The 16,061-nt window shown below is 45.3% G+C and overlaps 1 protein-coding gene and 1 long non-coding RNA gene across 3 annotated transcripts in view; both read right to left on the reverse strand.

Annotated features, from left to right (window-relative positions):
- Positions 1–7,124, reverse strand: part of CTIF (cap binding complex dependent translation initiation factor) — a 175,690-nt gene extending 168,566 nt beyond the window's left edge. Inside the window, exon 1 of one of the 2 annotated variants that reach the window (XM_087958673.1) lies at positions 6,798–7,124. The gene's annotated coding sequence lies outside the window, so the exon portion shown is untranslated. The remainder of the gene's footprint in view (positions 1–6,797) is intronic. The other variant, XM_087958674.1, reaches the window with a different exon arrangement.
- A 2,784-nt stretch (positions 7,125–9,908) lies between these two features.
- LOC148132612 (uncharacterized) overlaps positions 9,909–16,061 on the reverse strand; it is a 187,338-nt gene continuing 181,185 nt past the window's right edge. The window contains exon 2 of the long non-coding RNA XR_015748282.1: positions 9,909–10,119. This is a non-coding gene — a long non-coding RNA (uncharacterized LOC148132612). The remainder of the gene's footprint in view (positions 10,120–16,061) is intronic.

Raw genomic sequence — 16,061 nt, forward strand, 5'->3', positions numbered from 1 at the left:
ATGAGAATATATCTGCCAAACAAAACTCCACATTGGTGTCAGGAAGGGCATCCGGCCAGTAAGCACTCTGCTAGTTCCATTCAGTTACCCAGACTCCACCCTGCGAAGGATTACGGGGTTGTTAAATGATGATGGCGATATTGGATTTATCTTGGGTTGGCTCCAGATGGACTTATTCTCACTTCTAAAGCCACACCAGCATTTAATTCCAGTTTGTAAAAAAAAAAAGGGGGGGATAAACTGTGCCTATATCCAGACGCCTGAAAGAAGAAAAACGCTCTTCATTTCTCACACAGCAAAGTTAACTTAACCAAGGAAGGCTAATGAGATTAAGGCTGATGTAATTCCTGATGTCATTGTGTGGACTGCAGCCACTCAAATGGGATCACAAATCTTGTAATCTGGGGGAATCCCACAGGAAATCCGTTTGGCAGTTTTAGAATTGCCTGATGTCAGGTGAGCCAGTGTTAAAAAAGGGAAGGCTGCCTCACAGATTATCTAACCGAAGGATTTTCTGCGTCTTTCCAACACTTATTACTTTTATCTTTAAAAAAAAATGTGTCAACTGCAATTTACACTTTATAGCAACGGCTGCCATCCTGAATTGCAGGTGGAAAGTAATTTTTGCTAAACTTCTATACGTTTATTAAAAACCTTAATTTGTGTTTCAAACAACACCATTACTTGGTTTGGGTTTTAAAAAAGGTCCGGAACATTTTTTTTTTCTTTCATTCACTGTCTTTCGGATTTTAAACCTGATCCGTATATATTTCTGGGATTAGGTTTACTGACTTCTAAATGTTTTTTTTAGATGACGTAGGCATTTCTAAAGATCAATGTGCTAAAGAAAGAGAAAGACAGTGCCCATTAAATTCCATTAAGCCTCACTTCGGCCTGTTGAGCTTAAATGTACACAAAGACAGCAAATAAATAAGGAAACCAAATACAGTTAAATAAAGCATTTTTGGTGCTTAGAAGAGGCATGGAGGCCCACCTCCTCAGCCAGATCTTTGCTGAATGAAATAATAGCCCTTGGATATCTTTTTGCCAAACTCTTTTCCTTCCTTTCCTTTCCTTTCCTTTCCTTTCCTTTTGTTAAGCCTGGATTCCCCAATGGGTGTTAAGGAAAACAAACTAAACAGAATGTACAGCGAAGTCAGATAGGAAGACAGGTAAATGTGTGAGATAAGTTTACTAGTTAACACGCAGTAAAAATACAGATACGCTTGTGCTATCAAAAATATAGTTTATTCCATTTAAGGATTATAGCATAGTCAAATATAAATGGTCCATTAGTCATATATCAATTTCAGTCAAGTCTTGTCGGGGATACTCTATTTGCAAAGTCCGTGTTGAATAGCCAATGTCAGTACACTTACAATAAATCAGTCCAATCTTTATCTTCTCTCCGTTGAGAAAAATCAACACTCCTTTTTCTCTCCCTGTTCCAGCAAGAACGCAGTCATCAATCCATCCAGTAATTAGGGATCTTCAAGCCAGAGAGAAAGAGCTGCAATTGCCTCGCTTCTTATATAGTGCTTTTACAACCACACCCTTAATTACATTCTTGCTGTTAAAGTTACACACACTTTAACTAACAAACCATGATACCATATTTATTATTTTTACCCAAACCAGTTAGGGTAAACAATGTTATCCCTAACACCTTTCCTTTCCTTTCCTTTCCTTTCCTTCTTTCCTTTCCTTCCTTCCAACTCATAAAATATTCCTATGCCTGTTTTAGTAGTTGCCATAAAAAAAGGGTGGGGGGAGGAAGGAAATCTGGAAGAGCAGTGCAGCAGTTTGAAAACAAAAGTACATTCCAACTCTTACCTTTAAAAGATTGTAACTAAAATACCAGGGCTTTTTCCCCGTGAATATATTTAACTGGAGAACGTGAATGATGACACCCAGCCTGTGAACATGCTCAATTGGAGAATCTGGTTTATGAGACACCCAGGGGGGGAAGGGGGGGGGAAACAGGGTCACAGGTGACTGTAAATTACATATGCCAGAGTTGGCTTCTTACAGGGCAATGCCAGTATGTCACCTCTAATAAATCCTTTGAAGTTTTTTGAAGTTTGGCTCAAGAATCATGATTTAATTAGGGTGATCGTTGGAATCCTGACACCTTCCTTCCTTCCTTCGCACCATCCCCAACGTTATCCTGATTTCAAAAATTGCCTCCCAGCCACAAATGGCTTCTTGAGTCTTCCCAGGAAATACAGGTAGTCCTTGACTTACAACCATTTGCTTAGTGACCGTTCAAAGTTACAATAGTACTGGAAAAAAAGTGACTAATGGCTGTTTTTCACACTTATACTCTTTGCAGCATCCTCATGGTCTTGTGATCAAGATTCAGGCCCTTGGCAGCCGGCATTATGACCATTGTACTGTCCCAGTAACATATGGGTCACCCTTGGTAACCTTTCCAGCTGGCTTCTGACAAGCAAAATCAACAGGGACGGCAGATTCACTTAATAACCTCATGATTCACTTCTCTAAAGTGATCTGTTTTAACAACTGTGGCAAAAGAGGCCATAAAATAGGCAATTATCAGCTGCTGCCCCAAATATCTGTCTGAACTTTGGCCAATGTATTTATGATAAAATGGTTCTGTAAATAAGCAGCATATGTCTGGTTTCCCTCCGTAAGGAAATGAACCTAAATTGTCTTTTTGTGCACAAATAACTTGTTGCAAACAACAAACAAGCCCACAGCCAAAACAAAGAATTAGCAATCTGATACTTCCTTTACAAATTAGAACCTTGGTACAATTAGATTCCTATAAGCACGTAAAGTTGTTTAATCAGATTTTTAACAACAGTGGCTTTATATATATGCAAAATACTACTCACACATCATCACAAAATCTCCAGAACAGTAAAACCTACAAACTTGAAATTTGTCAGATATGTTCCTCTTGGCTTCTAGGTGCTCACTAAGGAATTTTTGAAATGACCATCAGAGCATTAGTATTTCCTATATTATTATTATTAACACGCTCTGATGCTAAGGAGTTCTACTCCCACTCCCCACCTGAAAAGAAATCTATTCCAAATGCAAAACATAAGCAGAGGACTTTCAGTTTTAGTTTCACAGCACCAAGCAGCTTTAATACAGAACAGTTGAGTTAAGCCATGCCCAGGCTCCTTACTGTCTCCTTCTTGCACACACAGCAAATACTGCTTCAGTTTCCAAACAGCCCTCAACTCTCTCACACACTGACAGGACGCTCGCCAGATGAATACCGATGGATGCTGGTAAGCAGAGGCACAATTCCCCCCCCCCCTTATTTTCCTCCCCCAAAACTAAGCCCAATCACATAGTTTCGTAGCGAAGCACGGGTATCGAGCTAGTGTAATATAAGGCTAACAGTAACTCCCTTAAAAAGATAAATACTACATTGTAAATTATCCAATGCAATCACCTAATTTAAATTTAATCAAGTTGACTGAACTGATTTAGTTGCTGTTGTCACACACAACAGTATGCTGTCCTGGTCCTCTATAATGCCCGTTAATGACTTTTTAAATTCCTGCTTCAACACAAGGCGAATCCTTCATGGACATGCCACAAATGCAGATTAGCAAAAAAAGAAAGAAAACATCAATTCACATAAAAAAGGCAAAACTGGTTTTGAACAAGTCTCTAGTCTGCACAAAGAGTGCTGTTGTACACAAAGAGGGAAAACAATCTGCCATCAAGATACTTCCAGGTTCCTTTAAAAAAACACATACACTACACTGTCAGATTTTCAGACTACAACAACTAAGATTCAGGCAAAGTCGATATGGATAGTGTAATAGTGTACAGAGACCTGAGCTATCGTTTTCATTTCATTCTGGGCAGCCATCCTTGAAACGTTTAGCAGGCTCGTCAGCCTGCTAAAAAATTAGTGTATCTTGGGATCCAATGCATAAGCCTTTTGGAAATTCATGAACTCCAGGCTGCTTCCAGAAGGAAGATCTTTGAAATCAAGGCAGCTTTTGGGATCGGCTATGCATTCGGCTGCAAACATTAAAAAAAAAAAAAACACCCAGGTTAGACAGAAGGAAAGATGGATGGATGAAGGGAGAGAACGGAGTGAGGCTGGAAGGGAAGCGACTGTCACCTCACTAGCTGATCCCCAAATGTTCTCCAGTGGCAATCTGTTATGCCTTTCTGGCTTTTTCTACCAATGCATCCCCAGAAGATCTAGCAAGAAGCAGTCCTGACAATTCCTCCGTTTGGAGCCTTCCATCTTTCCCATGACTAAGGAGGAGAAAAATCAGACGTGGCTGCAGGATAGGGAAAAGCAGGCGGCAGAGAATAAGATCTATGGGGCACTTTTACAAGGATTGTAACTGGAAAATGGACAGCGCCCGGGGAATACCTCAATCGGCCCAGATACCTTTCCTTCAGGAGCCTGAAAGTAAGGGGCCCTTGCAATCTTTCCACTCGCCTGTCAAAACGCACACGCAGAGGATGGCGTGGCATGTCACCACAAGGGAGCGTTAGCTGCTTCCGGAGGCTCAGAATTTGCCTTCTCCTTTTTAGCAAATCTCTCACTTCTGGCAGCCCTTGTCAAGTGTCTCTCTAGCCGGGGTGGGAAGAAGAATAGCAAGCATCCTCTCTGCCTGGTGGATATTAAAAAGGGAAAGGTCAGCCCCATCCCTGCCATCCCAAACCCAATTGTGTGTGGAATTTGCCAGTTTCCATGTTATATCCCTGTATGAACACAGCGGGGAAGAAAAATAAGAATGGTAAATGTGCTACACACATTCCCTTGTAAACAACTATCGCTGGGATAAGCTTCTACTGCACATTTGCAAAGCCACACGGAAATAAACAACACCCTTGGATCAGTTAAAGCACCAGGACCGTTCAATCCAGGCATTATTTTTTAAAAAATCTGCATTTAATAACCAAGGAATCTAGGCAGGCATAGTTTAGCTACCAAGCCTGCTGTGGGATTTTTTTCCTTTTCCTTTTCCTAATGTGCTTTCTCCTTTGGCAAAATGCAACCTCCAGACCTTGCAAACCAGCTCCGAGCCAAATTGCAACCTTGCACACTCCATGTGCAGCACTGGATAGGAAAATTGGCACAAAAACCGCCAGGGCCTCTGGGGGAAAACTGAAGGGGATTACAATAGTCCAGGAACTAGTAATCCAATGGGATGAAAAGGAGAGGAGAGGAGTGGCGGACTGACCTCAAGACATTGTCTGAAAGAGAGGAGGCTGTTTTAAAATTATTATTATTATTATTATTATTATTATTATTATTACTATTACTATTACTATTACTATTACTATTACTATATTACCTGGTGATGCACAAATTGAAGACAAGCAGTAAGAAAAAATCACAAAGTACTGGGACTTACAAATTGAAGTTGAGCGACTTTGGAAAAAGAAATCATGTATTATCCCAATTGTAATTGGAGCCCTTGGAGCAATACCTAAAGGGCTGCCTCTCTATTTGGAAATTCTGAATTTATCAGATTTGAATACCCTGATTCTGCAAAAAACCACCCTACTTGGAACAGCTTATATCCTCTGATGGTACCTAAAACAGTTCCTGGGTCCTTGGTTAGGACTCGAGCTGTTGAGCTACCAACCAGCCCCAAAGGCTGTGAATCTCACCAAAGACTAACCATAATAATAATAATAATAATAATAATAATAATAATAATAATAATAATGATGAAATTTTACCATAAGCCCTCCAACTAATCCTACACTTTCTCAAGAATTTGCAGAATTCAAAAACAAACTCACAGCCAAAGGAAAGATGTGCCCATCCATTGCAGCACCCGTTCTATTGCAGTGGGGGGGTGAGGAGAGAGAGAGATGACCAGAGCTGTGCATCACCCCACCTTTCCTCTCCCTCCCTCCCTCCTTCCTTCCTTCCCTCCACCGCCCCACCGGAGGATGGATCTCTGTGCATCGGAATGATGTGCGTTTTCTTCTCCCGGGCCAGGCCCAACCAACCAACCAACCAACCAAGCCAGCCGGCGGGTTGCTTTTGCCTGGTTTCGCGAACCGCAAGGGAGGCGGGGGGGAGAGGGGGGTTTGGAGAAGCGGAGAAAGCAGGACCCGATTTTGCAAGGAGAGAAATCTGGACAACCCCCCACCCCCCCCCAGGCAATCGGGCATGCCCAGAATCCCAAGGGTTGGGATGGGAGGCAGGGAGAGGAAGAAGACCCGCAGAGGAGCGTGTTTTATTTTTGTTTTTTTTTTAAAAAGCAAAATAAACTCAGGTTGGAGGAGGAGGAGGAGGAGGAAGGCTGGAAAGAGATGAGCGGAGGCTACTCTCCGGCCTCTTTTTTTTTTTCCTTCTCTCCCTCCCTCCTTCCCTCTCTCTCTCTCCCTCTCTCTCTCCGATCCGGCTTCCGCTTCCCTGCACCTGATCCCAGGCAAGCGATCCAGAAGAGGCAACTTTGTATCCCCGCGGCCGCAAAACAAAGGGAAGCGCCGCCCGCCCCGCCCCGCCAGCCACGACAACACAGGAGCGGGGAGAGGAGGGGGCGCACTACTACCCCGGTGCCCCACCGCAGGCGGGGGGGGGGGCGCACGGAACGCCTCCGTGGGAGGAAGGAAAGAAAGAGGGTTGGGGGAAACGGACTGCACCCCTTTGGATCGCGGGGAGCCCCAACTACCCCCCCCCTCATCTGGGAAAGAGGCGCAGCCACCCCGATTTTGGGGTGGGGGGGTTCACCTTGGCTCTGCACCCCCCCCAACCCTGCGCCTGCCCCCTCCTCTGATTGGCTTGAGACCCCCCCTCCCTTCCCCGCACCCCGAGCGGGGTTACCTACCTTGGCCGAGAGTCCCGGGAAGGAAGAGGATGGCTGGGTGCCGAGGAATCGGGAGGGATCCGGGATCAGATGCCGCCCTGGAGGGGCATGGGGGCCGAGTGGAGGTTGTTGGTGGGGGGCGGGGGGGCGACGGGAGGCCGGAGGGAGAAATCAGGGATCGCGATGAGGAGGAAGAGGGGGAGGGTCTCCCTTCTTCCCAGCCCCAGCAGCCCCGTTCCGACGCAACCCGGGTCCCTCTGACACAGGCGAGGAGAATGCAGGAATGTGACGTTCCCAGCTCCGCCCGGCGAGCCACGTGCATCGGTTGTAGAGAGAGAGAGAGAGAGAGAGGGGGGGAAAAAAAGAAGAAGAGGGAGACGCGCTATGGGGCCTGGGAAATGTAGTTCCATCCGGGAGAAAGAAAAGGCGATGGGAGGGAGAGGGATAAGCTGCCTTATATTATCCGGGCCTGGAGAAAGAAGGCGGGGGTGGGGGGGTATTCTCCCTCTTCAATTGCGGGGTTTTGTGGCTCAGGATTGGGGACGATCTGGGTGTCCCCCAGAGCTCTTCTGCGCCCCAGGCAGAATTAAACCTGGATTGAGGGGTGGGAATGAAGCTGGCTCAGATTTTTTTAACCTAGATGTCAACCCCCATCCCTTCACTTTGGCCGTGGGAAAGACCTGGTCTTTCTTTCTTTCTTTCTTTCTTTCTTTCTTTCTTTCTTTCTTTCTTTCTTTCTTTCTTTCTTTCTTTCTTTCTTTCTTCTCTCTCTCTCTCTCTTTTTCTTTCTTTCTCTTTTTCTTTCTTTCTTTCTTTCTTTTTCTTTCTTTTTCTTTCTTTTTCTTTCTCTTTCTTTGTTTTCTTTCTTTCTTTTTCTTTCTTTTTGTTTCTTTCTTTTTCTTTTTGTTTCTTTCTTTTTCTTTCTTTCTTTCTTTTTCTTTCTTTCTTTCTTTCTCTTTCTTTCTTTTTCTTTCTTTCTTTCTTTCTTTCTTTCTTTCTTTCTTTCTTTCTTTCTTTCTTTCTTTCTTTCTTTCTTTCTTTCTTTCTTTCTTTCTTTCTTTGTCAAACATGTGCAAGATTAACAAGTACAAATGTGAACATAAACAAGAACAAAGGGAGTAAATACAGATAAATGGGGACAGTAAGACAGGGACAGTAGGCATGCTGGAGCGCTTATGCACGCCCCCTTTAAGGACCTCTTAGGAATGGGGTGAGGTCCACGGTAGACAGTCTGAGGTTGAAGCTGTGAGGGGTTGAGGCTGTAACAAGGGAGTCGGGTAGGGCGTTCCAGGCATTGTCTCTTGTCTGTATTCCCCCTCCCCTCCCCCAAATTCCCGAATTCGTTGGTTCTCTGGCTTTTGGGAAGGGTAACTTCACAATCACATCCCCACTGGGGAAAACAAGTCTGAGCTTCTGAGGTGGTTGTGTGTCTCTGAGAGCTGGAGGTTCCCCCTCGAATAAATCTTTTGTCTGAGTCTCCCTCCACCGGCTGTTGCTAGAACGTCTTACTAAACCTTCCTGTCTGGTGTGTTCTAAGGCGGGAGGAAGGGAAAACCCTTTCGCGGTTCTTCCTGGTATTTGGCTAAAAGGGGAAATTGACAGAACTCTAGTCAATTTCACCTGCTTTGAGAAAATGGAAAAGGGAAGTCTACTGTTTTGCCACTCGGTTGGAGAACAGGGAGGAAAGAAAGAAAGAAGGATGGGAGGGAGGAAAGAAAGGATGGACGGAGGGGAGACAGGGAGGAAGGAAAGAAAGAAGGATGGGAGACAGGGAAGGAAAGAAAGAAAGGAGGGAAAGGAGAGAGGAAAGAAAGAAGGAATGGAGACATGGAGGAAGGAAAGAAAAGGCTGGGAGGGTGGGAGGAAAGAAAGAAGGAGGGGAGGGAGGGAGGAAAGAGAAAAATGGAAGGAAGGGAGACAGGAAGAAAAGAAAGAAGGATAGAAGAGAGAAAGGATGGAAGGAGGGAGGGAGAGAGGAAGGAAAAGAAAGGAAAATAGAAGAGTAAGAGGGAGGGAGGGAGGGTGGGAGGAGCATAGTTTTACATCCTTCCTCAGTCTTGAATTTTAAAAGTAAACTGACAAGATTGTGGTCAGTTTCACCTGGTTAAAAAAAAGAAAAGCATATGTCACCTTCCCTTAGTAATCCTGTAAAGCAAAACAAAACAACAGAGAAGCCATTTATTCACAAAGGCTGGGTGCAACAGAAAATTGCCTACCATCATTGTAAATTGATAGTAATATTAAATTTTACATAGCCAGCATGGCTGGCAGCTCCCAACCACCCCCGCTGATTTTAAAAACAAAGCAGAATAGCCAATCTTAATTTAGACTAATGTGTAGTTTGAACCCAGGTACCAGGTTAAGTTTTAATACGGGCTGTGTAAATGCCAATTGGTAAGCATATCTCAGAAATAAACCCAGCTTATTTACGTGCAATTAAAAGGTGGGGAAATTTAAATGCATATACAGGGATTCTCCAATCTGGATTCTAATGTACCACAATATTGCAACCTACTCCTTCCAGTAATTGTAGCATTGATCAAGCTGTCTCAGACAGTTTTCTCATGTTCACATACCCTACCCCATCTATTTTCCTGACACATTTAATTGTACGATGTGAGTGTCTCTTCTTCCACACCCCATTCTTACTTACATTATGCAATTCTCTTAATAGCTTCTGCTACGCTGTCGGAAAACAGCAAGCTGCACAACTCCTTGGCAGAGGAGAGAGGAGAAGGGGGAAATTCAAAGAGTTAAATGTGAAATAAATGCTATTCACCCCAAGGAGCCTTTTTAAGGAACCCTTCCACTGGCCCTGGCAGTGAATGTACTATTTCCGTTTGTTGAGGTGATGTTTTTTGAGTCAGCCTGTTGTCTTCCCTTATAGATGCACGACTCCATAACAAAAAACAAAGAAACCAGATTCTGAACTGGGAAAAACACACAACTCGCAAATTTTTGCAAAGCTGGTTGTTTTTTACTATTATTATTTTATTGATATTTTTTTTTACATGTCTCAATCAATAATAAACAGTACTGTTGTTGAGGTAATTCCCCGTTAGGAGAATGAGCGCATACAGGGAGACGTATTTGAGAGAAGCGTTAGAATAATACACACACAATACACAGATACACTGTACAGTAAATGTAGGTTTTTACTTCCAGAAAGGTTTAAGCAAAGTCCAAAATAAGCAATCCAAAAGTCATTCACAGGTAAATCAGTCAGTTTTTCAATCCAGGGATAATCCAAATATCAAATTCCAGTGTCAAAAACAGTTCAGTAACAGACTTACATTAAATCCAGTAATATCAGTCAATTAGAAGAAATGGAGCAACGGCAATGCTTTCCAACAGAAGGAAACAGGGATACTCACTCAGACACACTCTCTTCTGAGACTAAGACTAAGACTAAGACTAAACAACCCAGGTTTCTGGCTCCATCTTATGGCTGTTTGAGAAACCACACCCAATTGCATGCTCTTGCATTCCCTTAAAGAGACAGTATTAAAATGTTTATCCTGGTTTATATATTTCTAACCCAAATAGCTGTTAGGTGACTTATATTCCTAACAACTGTGACACATTTTTATACAACTACATTACATATCAATATTGTCTATATGTTCTATTTCTATATTTTTGTTGTGGTTAGCCGGCAGCAGGTGTGGACGGCTGAGGAGAGCGAGGACTCAGATGAGGGGCCAGGACCATTAGGGAGTGGACTGCTGCCTTCGGAGATTGTGGGGGCTGGCAGCAGCGATGAGGAGGTTCCCAAGGAGCCTGTGCCAAGTGCGCGCGCACAGGATTGATCGTAGGAGAGAGCAGTTACAACAGCACGGGCGACTCGGAAGTAAGGCTGCAAGGTAATGGCCCCTCCTTCAAGAAGATAAAAGACAGGTGTGAAATGAACGTTCTTTGCAGAAGGCAAAGACGTTTTGAAACTCCAGCCTCATGGACATTCCAGTATCCTGAGTTTGTATTTAAAGATTCTTGTACTGCAAATTATTTCTTGTCTGTTATCTTTTGGCAGTCTTGCACAGTTTGGCAAGGCTTGTGCTTATCACAGCTAATTATTTTGCACAAGCATTAAAAGGTTTCTGTTCCTTTTGGATTGTGTTTGATTTGTTGGAAAAGGGCGTGGGTCAGAACAATTTTTTACAACTATGTAATACATTTCCTTTTCTTATTTCTTTCCTCAATCCAGTCATACCATTTTTCCCGTATTGCACAGAATTCAGAATCTTCTTTTCCTTTTAATTCTATAGTCATCCTATCCATTTCCGCACACTCAAGAATTTTTTTGATTACTACGCCTTCGAATGGTATGTGTTCTTTCTTCCAGCATTGTGCAAAGGCTACTCTGGCTGGCAAAGCTGGCTGTTTTACCTAATCAATGCAGTTTGCATTCAGGGCAAGCATGGATGTTTGGAGCTGGCAAGCTGAAGGTGGAGAACAGGAAATGGTCTTCAACTTACAAGCATTTGTTTAGTGACCATTCAAAGTTAAGGCACTGAAAAAAGTGATTTATGCCTGGTCCTCGCACTTACGACCTGTAGAAAGTTAGCACCCATCCGTCTCCTAGAAGAGTGAAATAGTTTTGGAAATATTAAAAAGGCAGAATATTATATTTCCCCTAAATGAGTAATGGAAATCTTAAGGGAGACAGAAACTCAGCTCCAGCATATCAAGCAGATATTTGGTGCCCGTTAAGAAGGACTGGGCCAGCCTTTCTACAAGACAAATGACCTTCAACTCCAGGGTGATGGGATTAAAACATGACACCCCAGGATATAATGGGACTATCTAGCAGCAGGGCTCACTGCATTGCAAAATCTAAGGATATTGCATCAGCCCAAAGTTCAACCAAACTTGATTCAGACAAACATGACCCTGCATAGCCCCATAGGAGTCTGACAGCAGACAATTCAGCAGGTTCTGGTCAGTTCTGGAGAACCGGTAGCGGAAAGTTTGAATAGTTCGAAATACCACTTTTGACTGGCCCCGCCCACCTCTATTCTCTGCCTCCCGAGTCCCAGCTGATCAGCTGGGTCTTCTTTTGTCCCCCTACACAGGAGAACGGAGTGGGAAAGCAGGTTAGTGGGGTGGGGAGGGAATGAGGATTTTGCAATAACCTTCCCCTGCCACGCCCACCAAGCCACGCCCACCAAGCCACACCACACCCAACAAGCCATGACACGCCCAACAAGCCACACCCACAGAACTGGTAGTAAAAAAATTTGAATCCCACACTGAGCCAATAGAATACATTTTCTTGCACAGGAACAGGAAGCTCAAGGGCAAAGCCCAAGAGAGGGTTTAAATGCCACTCACTCTCCACTCCATGTGTTTAGCTGCACCAGGACCGTGTGCTTGATGGTTCTGCTCCATCAAACCATCTTTCCAATCCGCCTCCATGTTTCCAGTGTGTTTCTCCCCACTTGGAACTGAACCCTTTGGACATTTCTCCCAAAAGACTTTTGCAGTGACCGTTGCAGTGTCCCAGGATCATGCATTCATCATTTGCGACTTTCCCAGCTATGGGAGAAGTTGGATTCATTTAACGACCATGTGATACACATAACATACATACGAGCCTCAGTGGCGCAGTGGTTAGAGTGCAGTACTGCAAGCTATTCCTACAGCAATTTGGCAGTTCGAATCTCACCAGGCTCAAGGTTGACTCAGCCTCCCATCCTTCCGAGGTGGGTAAAATGAGGAGCCAGATTATTGGGGGAAATAGGCTGACTCTGCAAAACCTCTTTCAGAGGGCTGTAAAGCACTGTAAAGCGGTATATAAGTCTAAGTGCTATTGCTATAACAACTACAGGGATTCGTTGTTATAAGTTGTGGCAAAAAATATACAAACCCACAGGTTGTAAAATTGGGTGCAACTCACTTCACCACTGCCTGGTGTGAGTGGTAAGTCAAGGACTGCAGGAAACACTCTAAAAAACCAGAGTCGCTTTTTAGAATGAGTTGGGTGGCATCTAAATTTAATCAATAAACAAACAAACAAACAAACGAATGAAAATAAATGAATAACAGAGTTGGAACAGACCTTGGAGGTCTTCTAATACAACCCCTACACCAGTGATGGCTAACCTTTTCGTCATCACGTGCTGAATGTGCACGCAGGCGCATGCAGACACATGCCTGCACCCATAATGCAATGCACACACCCGCCCCCTGCCCCCTGTGCATGTGCATGCAACCCCCTGCCCCCTGCTCATGCACGCACGATCCCCCACATGCCGCGCGCCTCTGCGCATGCACAGCAGATACCCAACAATCAGCTGGCTGGCGGGAGGTGCGTGCACACATGTGCAGTGGATCTGTTCCAGGCAATGGCTTCCGTGCCAGGAAAAATGGCTCTGTGCGCCATTTCCAGCATGCGTGCCATAGGGTCGCCATCACAGCCCTATACCATTTCAGAGAAATCCCTTCTTAAAAACTTCCAGGGTTGGAGCATTTACAACATCTGTTCCACTGATTAATTGTTCTCCCTCTCAGGAAATTTCTCCTTAGTTCCAGGGGTGGGATTCAATTTTTTTAACAACTGGTTCTGTGGGCATGGCTAAATTGGTGGGTGTGGCTTGGTGGTCATGTTATTGGCTGGGCGTGGCCAACTCAGTATCACTCATATCGAGGCACGCATCTCCTCGCTTGGCCTCTCATGACTGTGGGGATGCTGCAACAGTCGTAAGTGCAAAAAACAGTCATAAGTCACTTTTTTCAGTGCCATTGTAACTTTGAAGGGTCACTCCATACAAGCAAAGTACCAGCAAAGGAGGGGAAAAAAGCTCCAGAGAAGTTCCTGAGACAGGAAGTCTAGTCCTGCCAAGATAAGGGTTAACGGAGAGGCAGTTTCTGTAAGCAACACCAGAATGTTTCCTTCCTGCCTTCCTTACAGGATTAGGCCAGTAATTTCTTCTAACAACCGGTTCTCCGAACTGCTTAGAATGTTAACAACCGGTTCTACCGAATAGGTGCGAACTGGTAGAATCCCACCCCTGCTTAGTTCTAGGTTGCTTCTCTCCTTGATTAGTTTCCACCCATTTTGGGGGGAGAGGTCCTGCCTTCAGGTGCTTTGGAGAATAGAATAACACTACATACATTCGCTGACCTCTTCCAATGGGTCTGTTATGGGGTGGGGTGCCCAGTTGCTAGGTGGGTGTGGCCATGGTGGGCAGGACCTAGTCAGCCTCCTGCACCATGACGGGAGAGGGGGGCACGTTTCTGCTCTCCCCGGGCTCCGGAGGCTTTCCTCTAGCCTCCAGGAGAGCAAAAACGGCCTTCCTGAGCTTCGGAGGTTCTCTGGGAGCTGGAAATGGGCCCATTCCCGAACTTCCGTGAGGCCCGTTTTTCGCCCTCCCTGAGCCTCCGCGCGCACCCTGCATCTAAAACGGGTCGTGTGGGGACTCCTGGGAGGGGAAGGGCGTGGTGGGCGGGGCCAGCCAGGAGTGGGATTTGGGGGTTCTCCGAACTGCACAGAATCAGCTACAGAATCTCCTGAACCCCTAAGGACCCCCCTGCAGCCCAGCCCCGGTTCTGTTCAAACAGAAATTCTAGAATGTTGCCGGAGTCACCACTGATAATCGGGGATCTGATTTGATGCAAATTGAATTAAATCATTCATAGGATGATTAACACCCCTTTTCTTCATGTCCCTTGTTTGCATCCAGTATGTTTTCTCTCATATCTCTGCTCTTTTGTGTTGTTGTTTTTTTGTATGGTTCCTTGTTTTTAAATGCTTTTAACCACTTGTCAGCAGGGGGTGGGATTCTACCTGTTTGGACCGATTCTATCGAACTGGTTGTTATGCTTCTGCACAGTTCGGAGAACTGGAAAATCGTGCCTCTGGCCGGCCCCTCCCCTCTCTGCTCGCCCCTCCCCACCCAGTCAGTCCTTATCACACATGCGCGACATCGCACGCACGGCCAACATTGCTGACTGCATTCTCCACCCTGCCCCCACAGTCCCCAGGGAAACCTTCTGGGAGCAAAAACACCCACCCAGGAGGCTTTCCTGAGGCAAAAAACAGTGTGTGGGTTGTGGGTGCTGTGCAGCTGCCCCAGGCTCCATTTTTTGCCTTCCTAGGCCCAGGGAAGCCTTCTGGGAGCAAAAACACCCACCCAGGAGGCTTTTCTGAGGCAAAAAAAAACAGTGTGTGTGTGCTATATTAGCATACTCCAAACCCTGACACTTGATTGGTCCGCACGGACCGCAACCAGATTGGTTGACTCGGCGGCTGTGATTGGCGCGCTGGGAATCTACCGCGATTGGCCGAGCCGATCGCGGGAGATTCAAAGCGCTGCCATTGGCCGCCAAGCTGCGAGCAATCCCTATATGAAGGGTTGCCGCGGCTCCAGTTTTCTTGTACTGAACTGAACACAAATAAAGAGCTGAAAGTTACTATGGTCTCACGTCTCTTTGGGAACCGATCCACCCCGATCTAACAGTGTGTGTGGGGTGTGTGTGTGTTGTGGGGGGGGTGCTGTGCAGCTGCCCCAGGGTCCATTTTTTGCCTTCCTATGCCCAGGGAAGCCTTCTGGGAGCAAAAACACCCACCCAGGAGGCTTTCCTGAGGCCCAGGAAGGAAAAAAAATGGGGGGTTGGTGCTGCAAAAGAAGAAGATGAAGAAGCCATGCCCACCCAATCACATGGCCATGCCCACTAGTCATGCCCACCTACCCTCAGCCACAGAACCGGTTGTTAAAAAATTTGAATCCCACCCCTGCTTGTAAGCTAGCCAAAGTCCCTGGAAGTTAAGTAGCATAAAAATAAAGTCTGGCAAAAAAAAAAATGTCTGGTTCCATCAGAAAACAGCAGAAATGCCTATTAGATAGATTGGATTCACTTAATGACCCCATGATTTGCTTTACAGCCATACATTCCCTTAAAAAGTGCAGTGATTCAATTTATGACTGTTGTAAAAAGAGTCATAAAATCAATTCTAGTCGGTTGGTGCCTCGATTTACAACCGCAAATGACTCCGAGCTCTAGTTTTAGGAATCCCTGCTACAGGTAGTGCTCAACTTGCAACCACAACTGAGCCCACAATTTCTGCCATTAAGTGAGACATTTGTTAAGTGAGTTTTGCCCCATTTTACGACTTGCCTGTTGTGGTTAGCCGGCAGTAAGTATGGACGGCTGAGGAAAGCAAGGACTCAGATGAGGGGCCAGGACCATTAGGGAGTGGACTGCTGCCTTCAGAGATTGTGGGGGCTGACAGCAGCGATGAGGTTCCTGAGGAGCCTGTGCCAAGTGCGCATGCGCGCAGGATTG

The sequence above is a fragment of the Notechis scutatus genome, chromosome 2, assembly GCF_049901735.1.
Source record: "Notechis scutatus isolate UNSWTSFEM ecotype Mainland chromosome 2, rNotScu1.2, whole genome shotgun sequence".
Classification (NCBI taxonomy): domain Eukaryota; kingdom Metazoa; phylum Chordata; class Lepidosauria; order Squamata; family Elapidae; genus Notechis; species Notechis scutatus.